Here is a 16,913-nt window from a genome sequence, read left to right on the forward strand (position 1 = left end):
TTTCTGAAACACATCAGCTAATGTACTGACATATTATGCCTATGATCATTTGTTGAGAAAATGAAACTTTGTCTTAATAGATGTGAACCTGACCATGTCAGCCATTTTGAACATGGCATGCCCCTCCCTCTTCAGGATTTTTGGAAGTGCTGTTTCTGTTTGGAGTTTTCTTCCCTTGCTCTTAACCTGGTTAACTCTTACTCATTTTCAGATTTTAGTTCAAACTTTACTTCTTCAGGGCCAACTTCCTGGACCACCTGCCTCCACCATCCAAATTTAGATTAGTTTCCTTTGCTTTATTGCTCTCCTAGTATCATGTTCCTTTCATTCAAAGCCCTTATCTCTATTTTTCATAATACATTTATTAGTATAATTATTTATTAAATATATTTTTCCCACTAGGCCACAAACTTTATGGGGGAAAAACCTGTGATATTTTTGCCAACCAATATATTTCTAGTGTTTAACATATACAAGGTGTATACTGTTAGATGGATGAATGAATGATGTGTGTTCAATTCTGTTTTGTGTATCATTTTTGTGTTGGATAGGAAATAAGTAAATACATAAATAGTCTTTTGTTGTTACCTAACTCAAATTTTATATCTATGACAGTTTACCAAGAAAAATATCTGAATATGTTCTTGCAACATACTATATAAAGATAGGCTCTATAAAAATGTCTAATAATCATCACATCTCTATATAATTTTAGGCAAGAATGTATAGGGATCAAACAAATTACTATATTTTAGGTGATCTAGTAAGTCAGAATAAAGCCTAGATAATTGGAACATTTTCTTTCTATTAGTGAGACATTTAGGAATAGAAATCAGGGAGAAATATTGGGTCTGGAAATGAAATTTTATCAAGTTGATGAGTCAGTTAGTCATGGTGCTTCTGTTACAGGTGCTGGAGAATGTTCGGATGGGGAATCTGCCACACACTGGGGAAAGGAAAGGAAGCGAGCAGAGTGGGAAAAAATAACCAGTACTTAAGGATAATTCTGTAGAGGAAAATAGTGGGAGACCTGGCAAGAAAAGTTAATCCATGGGGATCTTAAAAACCAAACCGAGAGAGGAAAAGGATTTAAACTGAATTCTGAAAATCACCAGTCATTTTTCACGAAATTCAAGGATATACATCATCCTCAACTTAAAAGCAAGGTGAAAGCCTGTGTGAACGTGGTAGAAAGTCCATTTATGATAGCTTTAGCTCTTGAATCCAATCATTTACAAGGGTACTGAAAAATGTGTATGCCCAGCTTCACTTGTTAGGAGATTGTAGTCAATTTAAATATGTGAAATACATTTTAATACAGAACTAAGTATATAGAATCTTATGCATTATATCTCTTATTATATCTCTTATATGAGAGATAACTTCTACATATTAGCATATAAGTAGAAAACAAACTTTAGTTAAAATTGTCTTTGAGATTTTCTTAAATTGAAGACTAGCACACATGATACTTTTGTGTACTATACTAGCTTACAATTTATTGTTTTCTTTTTCCTTAAGCATGAGTGCAGATTGCCTTTTCTTTAATTGAACATGAAATAAGGTAAGCTTATATTTGAGACCAGCTAATATGAAAGATTAAAAATAAATGACATAGGGATTTCCCTGGTGGACCAGTGGTTAAGACTCCATGCTTCCAATGCAGGGGGCACGGGTTCGATCCCTGTTCAGGGAACTGAGATCTCACATGTTGTGCAGCGAGCCCCAAAATTCAATAAATAAATAAATGACATACATGATGCTGCCTGAGTGGTATTTGTGTTCATTTTACATATACTGTAACTTCACTTTAAGTTCTAAATTTCTGAGAAACAAAAGCATTTCAGAGAATAACCCGATGTGGGTATTAATGGAAATGCATACACTAGACCTGAGGGTACACCCTGAAATGTTGGTACTTGGGGAAAGACCGTGGTCTTGGGAAAGAGACCTCAGACTCGGGAAAGCTCTGGTTGGAGATTCTAGGACACAAGGCCAAGTTCTAGGACAGAACCACTAGTTAATGACAATCCTGGGGAACCAAGAAAATGTATAATAGAGCCACAACTACTGAGAAAAGTCAATTGAAGCATTTTATTTTCTTCAAGCTGAGGTCTTGGCCACTGCAACTTAAATCATCTTTGCCAAGATATTAATATTACTCTTTTGTAGACTTTTAAAAATTTAGAACCCTCTAAATATGTGATTATGGCTCTGGCTTTAACCAATGTAGACCTTTTTTTAATATCATTTTTCTTTTTCTATTGTGTTGAATAAATATAATGTATGCTCATTTCAGAAAACTTGAAAAATATAGATGAAAGTTAAACAAACTTCTAACCCCGTTTTTCAGTGTTACTTTTTAAATTTATTAGAGTAATTACCTTTAGTTTTAACGTATAAGAAGATATACATTTTGTACATATTTTATCCTTTTAAACTAATATTTTTAAAATATTTCTCCGTATCCATACATATTTTGAGGAAGTTGTTTTTTTTAATTGAAGTATAGTTGATTTACAATGTATGTTAGTTGTTTCTGTTGTATAGCAAAGTGATTCAGTTATAAGTGTGTGTGTGTGCTTGTGTTTGTGTGTGTATATATTCTTTCCCAGATTTTTTTCCATTATATAGGTTTTCCTGAGATACTGAATATAGTTCCCTGTGCTATACAGTAGGACCTAGTTGTTTATCTATTTTATATAAAGTAGTGTGTATCTGTTAATCCAAAACTCCTAAGTTATCTCTCCCCTGCTTTCCACTTTGGTAACCAAAAGTTTGTTTTCTATGTTGTGAGTCTGCTTCTGTTTTGTAAATAAGTTCATTTGTATCATTTTTTAAGATTCCACATATAAGTGACATCATATGATATTTGTCTTTCTCTGTCTGACTTACTTCACTTATTTCAGTTAGTATGATAATCTCTAGGTCCACCCATATTGCTGCAAATGGCATTATTTCCTTCTTTTTTTGTGGTTAATATTCCACTGTGTATGTATATACACACACAATGGCATATATATGTATGTGTATGTGTACACATACCACATCTTATTTATCCATATGTCTGTTGATGGACATTAGGTTTCTTCCATGTTTTGGATCTTGTAAGTAGCGCTGTTGTGAACACTGGAGTGCATGCATCTTCTGAACTGGGAAGTTGATTTTTAATGACTGAAAGAATTCCTACCATAGGTCTGTTAAAATTTCGCTTAGTACGTGCCTAGTGTTCAAAGTCTGTTACATGTAATTTTTGTTTGCAAATTTTTATAATGTCATAGCAAAGAGCCATGACTATTTTTTTTATTTAGAGTAAATATCTAGAAGACCAAATGCTGTTAACATTTTAAAAGCTTTATATTGTATCATATTATAGCATGTTAAGTCATATTATATTATATGAAATTTCTTTCTAAATATTGTATGAATTTATTATTTCAATAACAATGTTGTAAGAGTGCCTGTTTCTCTATAACTTAGAGAATACTAGGTGCTAACATTCTTTTAAATCTTTTCAAATGGGTTGGGTAGATTTTAAAAACACCCAAATTTATTTGCATTTTATTAATTACTGGTGGATGCTTTCATGTGTGTAGGTTTTAAACTTTGGAAACTCTCAGAATGGGTTTATATACTATAATTACCTTTTGGGAGTCCCTCTGGAACAAGTTACAAAGGCTGTGATGCTTTAGATATTTGATCTCTAAAATGAGGTTAATAATACTACCTTATTGAATTAAGCATATAGGGGTATCTGGCTTAATAAATGATTATTTCATTCTCCTACTCTCTATAAATTTGGTTACTCAGTTTGACGTTAACAGCTTCCATGATAAATATATAAAAATATACATTAGAGGAAACTCACAAAAGCCACACAACAGATTTATATTTTCTTATAGGAAGAATGCATTTATTTTAACTTTACAAATAATAAGCCATTGGGCAAGAGTAAAGTATTTCATGGCAAGACATTAGCTGCCACCAGTAGAGGTGAAAGGAAGGTCTTTTTGGTCATTTGTTGGTTTTTATACAGAAGAAACATTTTGAAAGTATATTTTCTTCAGAAGTATTTTTTGGAAAGCCCCTTTTTCTTCAAACTGCCAACAAACTACAGTGTTGGCATTTAAATTACTATTTTACACTATTAAACACTCCATGCATGATTGCCTCAGGACTTCTGTAGTGATTGTTACCCTTAGGTTACCCAAGTCTCATCTCTATATTTTATATAACTTTCTGCTCCAGTGACACCTCATCAAAAAGATTTTTCACAGCAAAGGATACCATAAACAAGACCAAAAGACAACCGTCAGAATGGGAGAAAATAGTTGCAAATGAAGCAACTGACAAAGGATTAATCTCCAAATTTTATAAGCAACTCATGCAGCTCAATAACAAAAAAACAACCCAATCCAAAAATGGGCAGAAGACTTAAATAGACATTTCTCCAAAGAAGATATACAGATTGCCAACAAACACATGAAAGAATGCTCAACGTCATTAATCATTAGAGAAATGCAAATCAAAACTACAATGAGATACCATCTCACACCGGTCAGAATGGCCATCATCAAAAAATCTAGAAACAATAAATGCTGGAGAGGGTGTGGAGAAAAGGGAACCCTCTTGCACTGCTGGTGGCAATGTAAATTGATACAGCCACTATGGAGAACAGTATGGAGGTTCCTTAAAAAAGTACAAATAGAACTACCATACGACCCAGCAATCCCACTCCTGTGCATAGATCCTGAGAAAACCATAATTCAAAAAGAGTCACATACCACAATGTTCATTGCAGCTCTATTTACAATAGCCAGGACATGGAAGCAACCTAAGTGTCCATCATCGGATGAATGGATAAAGAAGATGTGGCACATATATACAATGGAATATTACTCAGCCATAAAAAGAAATGAAACTGAGTTATTTGTAGTGAGGTGGATGGACCTGGAGTCTGTCATACAGAGTGAAGTAAGTCAGAAGGAGAAAAACAAATACCATACGCTAACACATATATATGGAATCTAAAAAGCAAAATGTCATGAAGAGACTAGGGGTAAGACGGGAATAAAACACAGACCTACTAGAGCATGGACTTGAGGATATGGGGAGGGGGAAGGGTAAGCTGTGACGAAATGAGAGAGTGGCATGGATACCAAATGTAAAATAGATAGCTAGTGGGAAGCAGCCGCATGGCACAGGGAGATCAGCTCGGTGCTTTGTGACCACCTAGAGGGGTGGGATAGGGAGGTTGGGAGGGAGGGAGATGCAAGAGGAAAGAGATATGGGAGCATAGGTATATGTATAACTGATTCACTTTGTTGTAAAGCAGAAACTAACACACCATTGTAAAGCAATTATACTCCAATAAAGATGTTAAAAAAATTAAAAATTTAAAAAATTTAAAAAAATACCTTCTCTGACAACGCTTCTCAAGAAAACACCTTGTTGCTCCTTATTATCCTGTTTGATTGTTCTGCTTGATAAGTGACAGTACTTATCAATACATTATAATTATCAATTAATTTCCCCATTGGAATGTGAGCTGTATGTGAACAAGGAGTATTCACTATTGTGTTCTCACTTCCTAAAACGTCACCTGGCATATAGAACAGCCACAATACATATTTATTAAATGAATGAGTATGAATGAATGAATGAATAAGTTGAATCTAGTAATAATGAGAAAAGGAATTCTTATTTGGTTATGGAATTTGATTAAATCGACAGTATTTTGATTGTATCCCTGCTCATATGAGTGATGTATTTTATTGACTATACATATTTAAGCTGTATGTAAATTACATGATAGATAATACATTGCAAACACGTTATTAATGAGTAGTCTATAATATTCTTTGTCTCCATTTGCATGTTCCTCTATCAATAGGTAATACTTAGAGAGACCCACAATAATTTCCTCTTTGCCCTTGTATCTTTTGAGAAAAATAGGGCATACTGGAGAAACGTTTAGCATTTCAGGTTAGTCTTTTTCCAAGGCATTAGCATAGCATGACAATGGCACTGTGAGCTGTTATTGTTCTTATTTCCATCAAAATTCTAAAATAAATAATATAGATATGAAAGTAAATGTGGAAATGCAATTGGTTTATGTTTCTATCAATATTTTTTAAGCAGATATTCATTTTTAATTGTTATTTATTTATTTACTTTTGGCTGTGTTGGGTCTTCGTTTCTGTGCGAGGGCTTTCTCCAGTTGCGGCAAGTGGGGGCCACTCTTCATCGTGGTGTGCGGACCTCTCACTATCTTGGCCTCTCTTGTTGCGGAGCAGAGGCTCCAGACGTGCAGGCTCAGCATTTGTGGCTCACGGGCCCAGTTGCTCCGCAGCACGTGGGATCTTCCCAGACCAGGGCTCGAACCCGTGTCCCCTGCATCGGCAGGCAGATTCTCAACCACTATGCCACCAGGGAAGCCCTCTATCACTATTTTGTAACCATGGTCTGAGAAACAGGCAGAGCTAAGTGGAGCCTAAACAGACATACCAACTAAAAGTATTATGGTATCCTGAATGAGATCCTGGGACAGGAAAAAAAAAAAAAAAAAAAGACATTAGTCAAAAACTAAAGAGAGAAGAATGAAACACGGATTTTAGTTAATAATAATGTATTAATATTGATTTGTTGATTGTAACAAATATACATAGTAATGTAAGATGTTAATAAAAGAGGAAATCGGGTGCTGGGTATATGGGATCTCTCTGTACTGTCTTCTCAATTTTCTGTAAACCTAAAACTACTCTAAAAAACTGTCTATTAAAAAAAAAAAGGTAATGTGCTCTGATTAAGAGGTCTCTGGCAAGTGGAGCTTAGACATTCTGGTTACATTTGTTTTATTTTAATTGTATAATGGTTGTCAGAGTTCCCACGGTACATACTCTTTGCTCTTGAAGAAGCTTTTGGCCATCATACTCTGACCTGAATTGCTTTCTGAGAATGGCTGCAAAAAGCTAACCCTCCCCTCTGTCTCATAAAGTTCAATAAGATGTTTACAGGGGAGAGACCTGAATTTGTAGATTTTCAGTCCCCATTGAGCGTATTTGTGACTATGTCTGCACATGCTTTGTCTCATGCAGCCATTTCTTAGTTTTCAATGAGTAGTAGCAGGAAGCAGCTCTCAGTGGGCAGAATGCGGCAGTGCCTGGAGGTCGGTAGCTCTATGCCACCAAATATAGCTGAGGAAGAGGTACTATTTATGAGTCAGTAAGGGAGAGTTACAACACAGTCTAGATTAAGCAAGTAACCCTGGAAAGTCCCCAGGCTCAAACATTTCTCCTCCATACCTTCATAGCGTTTGAAAACAGCAGTTGTTTTAGTAGCTATCTAAATCAAGTCTCTCCATAATGTAAGACTCATGTTCACAGAATTCATATTAAATGGGGATTAAAATAATATTTGGTCCGCAGGGCTGTGTAAGCTGAGTGAGATCATGTATGTGAAAATTATTTTACCAATGTAAAGTACTCCATATGGATGTACATAATTATTATGTGTGTAATCATCAGAGCTCACTGCCTCACAAACCAGTTTGTTTCACTGTTGTTAGTGAGCTATAACTTTTTAAAAAGCACTTTCTCTTGTTAAGTCAAAGTCATCTTTTCCAATAACGATGAAGTCCCACAGATGTGGGTTCAAATGCTGGCCCTCTTACTTACTAGGCAGGACCTTGGATAAATGATTGAAGTTCTCTACTCTCATTTTCCTCTGTGATACATAATGGCGATAATCTCTGCCTTACAGCAATATTGTAAATGTGATAATATTTGTAAAAATGTGCCTATCCTCAGTGCCTAATAAATGGTAGTAGTTACTATTCTATGAGTTTTCCTTTTACGATTCTACAATAGGTAAGAAAGAGTGAATAGGAGCCCCAAGCCTTTCCAGCCTCCCAATGGCACTTCAGAAGAATATGCCTGAACTTCCATTTCTAAGTAATTAAGGCACAGTGAGTGGCATAGTTCTGTTCCTCTTATTGTATTTCTCATTCTAGGAAGAGAAGGCCTGAGGGAGGAAATCTTTCTTTGGCACATAGCTTGTCTCATAGCCGAGTCACATCTTGTAAAACGTGGTTTCGCCTAATTGTCAGGGAAGTGGACAATTCTGTTAGCGTGCAGTTGCTTTTTCCTTTATAGAGGTTCCGTATTTGTTAGAAGCGGGATAAACCCTGCAGGCAAGTAGTACTTCCTTAAACTTCTCCACCCAGGGCCTCAATGTTGTTGTTGCTCCAACTTTGGTAGCTACTATCTACTGATACATAGACAGGATGTAAATGGCATCCTCTGGAGTTGTGCATGGCATCCTTACTGTCTCCACCTACCCTGCCAATTAATGACCAGCTATTTTGTAGTTGTTTTGAGACAGAATGCCTAGATAGCTGTGCTTTCCTTTAGGCTACCTTTGTGGATCTCAAACATAAGCGTGCATAAATATGAGTTTATTATCAGCATAACATTTTTTTTTTTTTTTTTTTTTTTTTTTTTTTTTTTTTTTTTTTTTTTTTGCGGTACGCGGGCCTCTCACTGCTGTGGCCTCTCCCGTTGCGGAGCACAGGCTCCGGACGCGCAGGCCTAGCGGCCATGGCTCACGGGCTTAGTTGCTCCGCGGCATGTGGGATCTTCCCGGACCAGGGCACGAACCCGTGACCCCTGCATCGGCAGGCGGATTCTCAACCACTGCGCCACCAGGGAAGCCCAGCATAACATTTTTTAAAGGGATTTTTTGTCATGGTGATTTTGACCTTAGGAGCTGGGTTTAACATGGGTCTCTCTCTCTCTCCCTGCCCCATTCTAACACTTGGCTCCACTGTGCTGCCAGGTGAAATCTCAAGTCATTACACTGTTTGCAAATGGTTAGTAGCTCAGTTGGAATCTTCCATAAACTGCATATCAGGATCAGATTTCATCATCCATCAGCCTTCATGGAAAATGGCAATTAGTCTTTTACAGCTTTCTTCACTGCTCAACAAAATAATTTGATACACTGTTTGGGTAAACAGCTGTTTTCTTCTAACATGTTTACTGAGAGAGAGAGTGCTGGAGAGAGGATGTCCACTGACTAACATATTTCACAGTAAAGAGACTTATTTTCTCTTTTCTTTTCCTCAGAGATGGTCTCTGCTGCATTACGTTTTTGCTGTAGTTACTTGGTTTTTCCCTTTCTCTTAACTTTCGGTATACCACAGGGAAATTGGAAATCACAGGTCCAGCTGGAAATCTTTCCTAGAAAAGATTGATTACGCTTTCATGCCATATTTTTTAAAAGAGGTACAAAATTTACATTTGGCCACCTGAAACATTTTTTCCATGTGATCTTGTAGTAATTTGAAGTAAAGCCAAAAGTAACCTCTCTGGGAGGCCCAGCACCTAGTATAGCTTTAAAACTTTATAGCTCATTCAGCTAAAAGGCAGAGCTGGCTTCTAAAACCAGTTGGTTCATTTAATAACCGGGTGCCATTTAGCATGGTACCTAGAAGCAGCTCCAAATGACAGCTCTGATTATTTCTTTATTTCTGCCATTGCCAGATTCCCCATCAGTTCAGTAAAACTTTAGAAGGAAATAAATGTTGACAGTGCCAAATTATTATGAGATGCACCCCATTTTCAGAAATGCTAAGTATGTTTTATCATAAGTATAGTAATAAGAATGATAATGAATAGATGGAACATTTCTGGAATCTTATCTTTATTGTTAGAAAAGTCTATATTCATGGACTATAAATCTACCATGGAGAGTGTATCCTGTCAAATTTTGTGTCATTTACTTTAAAGTAAAGGAGGCTAACCATTTAATTGTCTCCTGGTTGTCCGTGGAAACATGAGATTATCCTTATAGAGAGTAGGGAAAAAACAATGAAAATATTTAAGCTTTTTTCTAGGAGTTAGTGCTTTATTACAGTGAAGTATGTCGATTTATGTCAGAGTCACGGAGTCACGGAGTTTGAAAGGCCCTTAGAATTCAGTGGCCTAATTGTACAAATGATCAGTCTGAAGTCTAAAGAGACTACATAGTCACAGCTTTTACCATTACTTGTTTTTTTTTGTAGCTATATATGCATATGTGCCTCTTATTTTCAGAAAAAAAATGTAGCCGTGCACAAGAATACCTTGTACAGAACAGTGCTCAATAAATGCACATTAGTTTGTTGTATAATAAACATCTACATAGAAATAAAAGTTATGTTGGTCATATATGAAGGTTCCCTTGCTTCTTACAGGTTGTATCTGCCCCAGAGGAGTATTTTTGTGAATCAAAATTTTCAAGAATATGCTCTCATCTTTAATTGGAAGCGACATCTAATATTCATTCTAAATTTCTCTGCCTATGCCCATCTCCTTCCATTAGTTTCTCAGTTGAGTAGTTAACGATCATTAACATGCACTTAAATACATTGGAGTGGTCACATTCCTGAAAGAACATTGCTGAAGCAAAGAACCAACTTGCAATTTGAGTCATTCTCTAACTGTCCTGTTGCTTAAGGCTAATTTTAATCCAAAGTGAGATATAACTCTAGTTCCATGAGCTTTCTCACCATTTTTGACAATGGGAGCAACTAAATCTTTCCGTTTCAGAATATTTCTGTTTAAACAAACAATAAATTATTTTTGGCATTTCCTCCTCCCAGTTAAAAGTGGCATCATTATCTATTTAAGCCAAATATCTATTCTTCATTCCTGGTATCAGATCAGTCACCAGATCCTGCTTATTTTATGTCTTAAATATTTCTTCAACCCTTCCCTCTCCCATTTCTCTCTTTATCACTGTCCTGCTTCCCATGATCATAATCTCTCATCTGTACTCTCTCAAGTCACCTTGTTAATAGTCCCAATCCAGTCTTATCGCCGCCCAACGAATCTTTCAACTGTTGCCTGAGAAATGGCAATTTTACCACAAGACATCCAGGGGAATGCTCCCTATTGCCACAGGGTGAATTCCCATCTACACAGCCTGGTGTACAAAAAAGCCATGATCTGGTCCCTGCATTCATTTATGGCATCATTTCTCTGCTCTACTGACACTGAATGGCTTCTGCTCACACAACCTGCTGTTTAGTGGTTCCGTTTTTTTGCCCTCTCGCTCATTTGAACTTCTGTATCGTCCCACTATCACTACAGTGTGTCTATATCTTAGACTTAACGTATTGTGTTTATTTATATTATCTTTGTCTTAGTCTAACACAGACTATAAGTCCCTCAAGTATAGTAACCATGCTTTGTTCATATTTCTTCAATGAGGGTGTAATTTCTTTTCATTTGCAAATATCTCAAATTGATCTTGGATGGCATTTAAGCATTTTGTTGCTTCCACCCCTGGATAACTTGTTGCTGAATTCTTCTTTCTCAAAGCTGTAGTTACATCCCACAGTTTTTCTGATATTCTTGTTTTTAACTGTTGTAGCTTGCTGAATAAAAGCTGCTAAATTTGTTACATGTTTAATGTCATTTCCTTCATCTTTCTGGAATTGGAGGTACTTTTTATTTTTATTTTTTAATTTAACATTTTTATTGGAGTATAATTGCTTTACAATTTTGTATTAGTTTCTGCTGTATAACAAAGTGAATCAGCTATATATATACATATATCCCCATATCCCCTCCCTCTTGCGTCTCCCTCCCACCCTCCCTATCCCACCCCTCTAGGTGGTCACAAAGCATCCAGCTGATCTCCCTGTGCTATGCAGCTGCTTCCCACTAGCTATCTGTTTTACATCTGGTAGTGTATATATGTCCATGCCACTCTCTCACTTCGTCCCAGCTTACCCTTCCCCCTTCCCGTGTCCTCAAGTCCATTCTCTACATCTGCATCTTTATTCCTTGGAGGTACTTTAAAAAAAAAATCTGTTCTTCTTAAATAAATATCTAGCACAGTGCCTATCACATAGCCAGCTCTCCATAAATAATTACTAGGCTGAAATGAGGTCTGGTGTTGCCTTTTGACATGACTTATATACAACTTACCCCTTGATTTCAGTCACCATAGTCAATTTTAAATGTCTTCGGGTGAGATTTTTCAATTGTTTTCATTTACTATGGATTCCAAGCTTTTTGAGAAAGAAAAGTTCTCTTCTAGGCTCATGGGGTTTTGACAACAGTTTTCCACGCTAATTAAATGAACAATTATTAAGTTCCAGCTACAATGTTAGATGCTAAGAATATAAATTTGACCTTGCTTTAAAGAAGATCCTGTTCTCAAGAAACAGATGCACCCCTCACAGTGGTGTCCCATCATAGGTGCATTTAATTTAGAAAACTTTATTTATAGGCACTGGTGAAAGAGAGAAATTGGGAGTAGATAATGAAAGAAATTAATTTAAATGCTGTGGAAAATTCAGCTCATCATTCCGTCATGAGATGGAAGAGTTGAATCCCTTCTTGGTTTCACTTTCTACATGACTAATAGAATAGACTTGTATACTTAAAACTATGCATCTTCTACTTTAGGGGAAACTTCAGTATTTTTCAGGGGAAAAGTTGAGTGTGAGTAATGTGTGCCTTATGTGGTAACTTGAGAACCAGTATCCAGGGAAAGACAGTGACTCCTTGTGTTTAGGGATGTAGTAAAGTTCTATCAAAATTTGTATTTATTTGTGTTATTATGTGATGCCTATTTTCTCCACTAGATTATCTTCCATGATAACAGAGACCATATCTACTTTGTTTACTCTTATATCACTAGCCTTTAGTAAAATGCCCAAAACTTAATAGGAACTCAATATATTTGTTGGAAGGATTAGAGGAGTTATTACATGTTAATGTGATTTTCCCCTTCAGTAGATTTATTTAGATATTTACACTGCTTTTGTGATGATCTTTAATTCTGAGTTCATTTTTTTCTGACACTTGTGACTTATCTTTTTTAGATACTAGATATCAATATATATGATTTAATTTATTTTAAAATAAACAGTAAACTTTCAGAGACATAAAACACCTCATTTTATCTTAAAAATTGATGTAGTTTAGAAAGAACATCCACCTTTTGAGTAGCGTGATAGTTAATTTTAGGTGTCAACTTGATTGGGCCACAGGGTGCCCAAACATTTGGTCAAATGTTACTCTGGGTGTGACTGTGAGAGAGTTTATAGGTGAGGTGACTTTTGAATTGGTAGACTGAGTAGAGATACTCTCCCTAATGTGGATGAGCCTCATCCAATCAATTAAAGACCTAAATACAACAAAGATTGAGTGCTTGAGCTGGGACATAGTATTTTCCTGCCCTTGGACTAGAACTTACCCCTTTGGTTCTCCTGGTTCTCAGGCCTTTGGACTCAGACTGGAACTACACAACCCACTCTCCTGTGTCTCCAGCTTGCTGACTGTACACCTTGGGATTCTTAGCCTTCAAAATCACATGAGCCATTTCCTTATAATAAATCTCATTATATGTATACCTTCTGTTTCCATAGAGAACCCTGACTTATACAGGTGGATTTAGCTAGGATTAAATTTTAAATGCTGGACAATCCATGGTAAATGCAACTATTTCAACTACCATAAATTATTTCAATGATAGCTCAGTAAATATTCTTTTACTCTGTAATAAATAATGTTATACTGGACTCAACAAATCATGTTATACCGAACTTAAAGAATCTTGTCATTACTCTTGATCATCATTAATTACAGTTTAGGGTTAATGGCTGTTGAGCTGTTGAAACCCAGTTGTTATTAGAGATATACATGAACCAATAACTTTGGGCTCTTCTTAATATCATTCCTAACTACAGTTCATATCTTTAGGGTGAAAGAAAATTCTAGTCCTCACATAAGCATACAAAAATATGTCCAATAGTTATACCATTTATCTGCATTTGGTAACTTCTCCAGGATATATGAAGAATAGCTATTATAAATTTGGACTCTATAAATACATGCAGTAGTTACTACTCTTACCCTGTAGCTGTCTTAAGCCTGTCTACTTATTCATAACTGAAACCAAACCCAATGGGTAGGTAGAATAAGAGAAAAACCTAAGAATTAGAACTTAATCTTTGAATTTTATGTTATGTTAGTCTCATAAGCCTTCATTTTATAAATTCTTGTTCTAACAAATTATAATTCATATTCAATCAAATCTTAGCTCTTGGTTAAATTTTTTTGGTGAATGACCTTCCTGAGAACTTTGCTATTTATAGCCTATTTTGATTTCTTTAATTTTAAGGAAATTATGAAGTAAAGAAATATAATAAATATAATTTTTATGCCCTAGCTCATCTATAATTCATATGTGGTTACCATGGTTGGAATTAGAAAAACATGTCTATTTTTTACCTTTCCTTTTTAATTTAGAGAACATCTGTTATACTTCGATATTTATAAAAAACCACAGAGGGTAAATAGCCTGCTCTATTTTGACTTAGAAAGATATCCCTAAATCTCAATATACCAGATATAATATTAGAATTTAAAGTATTGAATATGAAGATGACTTTTTGTCCAAAGTAGGTACTCCACAATGTGAATATATCCCAAAGTGTCTTAAACAGCTATCTGTAAACTCTGTAGAAAAGCTTCAAGTTCTTTTGAAAGTAGCGTCAAGTCACATCAACATCTGAAATGCCTATATAATGTTTCAGAAACTAGTTCAAAGGGAGGGAATCATGCCCAATATTCTAATATGATAAATGACTTAGTAATTTAGACACAAGATAGTTCTGCAAAGTAGCCTGTGCTTAGTCAAATATTTTCTGCCCTTTCTTCTCTTAAGCAAGATTATCCTGTTTTACAAGTAAGACTCCTTGTTAATTTAGCGATCCTGATGAAATATTAGCACTTTTCCTTGGTATTTCTGCTTTAAAAATTGGTAAGTGAACCAAACTGAAATGACAAGATAACTTAGATCAAATATATTTTCTCAGTGATTTAGATAGGGTATTCTGTACCTATGCTGTGATTCAGTATAAATGTACTACCAAAGATTATTTTGATAATAACTTAGTAAATGTTTATGTGGTGAGCATTGTTTTTATATTATGTTGAACTCAAAATATTCCATAAGGCACTTTTGTCTCTCACCTCCTTGTTTATATTCTTGGCAGACAAATATATGTATGTTGTCTGTTTGGGGTAAATGCAATCTTGTTTCTCGTACACTCAAATCTGGTTGCAGGCATACCTTGGAAATATTGCAGGTTCAGCTCCAGGCCACCACAGTAAAGCAAATATTGCAACAATGCAAGTCACAAATTTTTTAGTTTCCCAGTAAATATAAAAGTTATGTTTATACTATACTGTATTCTATTAAGAATGGAAAGCATTATGTCAAATAAAAATACTTACCTCAATTAAAAAATACTTTTCTGGGGCTTCCCTGGTGGCGCAGTGGTTGAGAATCCGCCTGCCGATGCAGGGGACACGGGTTCGTGCCCCGGTCCGGGAAGATCCCACGTGCCGCGGAGCGGCTGGGCCCGTGATCCATGGCCGCTGAGCCTGTGCGTCCGGAGCCTGCGCTCCGCAATGGGAGAGGCCACAACAGTGAGAAGCCCGCGTACCACAAAAAAAAAAAAAACAACTTTTCTGCTAAAAAAATTCTAACCATCATCTGAGCTTCCATTGAGTCATAATCTTTTTGCAATTGTAACATCATAGATCACTGATCATAGATCACTGTAACAGATATAATAATAGCAAAAACGTTTGAAAATTACCGAAATGTGACACAGAGACACAAAGTGAGCAAATGCTACTGGAAAAATGGTACCAATAGGCTTGCTTAACACAGGGTTGCCACAAACCTTCATGTTGTAAAAATTGCAATATCTGCGAAGCGCCATAAAACAAAGCACAATAAAATGAGGTATGCCTATATTTTTTTCAAGAACTCTTTAACAAATTTCCAGTCCTATTATTTGTGGCCCTTTACATTTTTTGAAACAGGAACAACCTAAGTTCAGTGATATAATGCATTCAATATAATGCACCTTATCATGTATATCACAAACAGCTAGCAATTTAACAAACACTTGTTCATTGAAACAATTGAAGTTGAAGGACTGATGCACAACTCCAAAAGCCAGCAGCCATAGAAACGGCATCGGACCCTGCTTTTCAGTCTAATAGGCTTGTTTAACACTATGCTGCCTTCCAGAGACAAGACAGTCATCCTAAGTGCCACTGTTCCCTTGTCCATTTATTTTCCTTCACAGGAAAGGTGTCATTGATTCCATCAATTTCTCCCCTTTGCTGCTCTGTGACCAACAGCCTTGCAGGTGTAATTCCTCATCTACTAGTCTAGCAGAAGCCTCTGGGAGGCTAGTCATCCACTCTGCCACTTTCATGGGTTTAGAGACATTGACCTACACCAACATTTCTTAGGTGTATTTGACCATGGAACACTTTTATAATTATAATTTTTTGTTAGATTACTGTATTAACAAGATACAATAATAGCGGGGAATAATTCAAACTAACATTAGAGGGCAAAAATGGTCTCATAAATTAATTGCTTAATAAATTATTAAAATGTGACATATTTTATATATCAATACAATAAAATACTAAAGTTGTATAGCCTATGTCATAGCCTGTAATCACTGAGAAGCATTTAATGCAAAGGTGAGTTGATGAATGCCGCGTATATCTTCTTGCTGATGGAAAATTATTTCATTATACGTCAGAGGATCACCCAAGGTTTCCCTAAGTTCATAAAGGAGGCAACCAATAGAATCAGACTCTCTTGTTTTAATTTCATCTTTGCCATTTATCAACTGTATGATTTTGAGAAATTATTTAAACTTGATGAGCCTCATTTTCTTTATTTCAAAATGAGAATAATGAGAAAATAGGAATGAAGTGCTGATACAGTACCTGGTACAAAGTAATAAATATATGTAGCTATTATAAAGGAAAGGAGAGCAGGATAATGAATATTTGGTAGGTAACTAACTTTGATATTAG

General features: G+C 35.8%; 1 protein-coding gene across 3 annotated transcripts in view; it reads left to right on the plus strand.

Moving 5' to 3' along the window:
- The window catches only part of NAV3 (neuron navigator 3), an 832,636-nt gene that overhangs the window by 512,911 nt on the left and 302,812 nt on the right, over positions 1 to 16,913 (plus strand). The gene's annotated exons all lie outside the window — the stretch shown is intronic.

Source organism: Kogia breviceps, chromosome 12, assembly GCF_026419965.1.
Source record: "Kogia breviceps isolate mKogBre1 chromosome 12, mKogBre1 haplotype 1, whole genome shotgun sequence".
NCBI lineage: Eukaryota > Metazoa > Chordata > Mammalia > Artiodactyla > Physeteridae > Kogia > Kogia breviceps.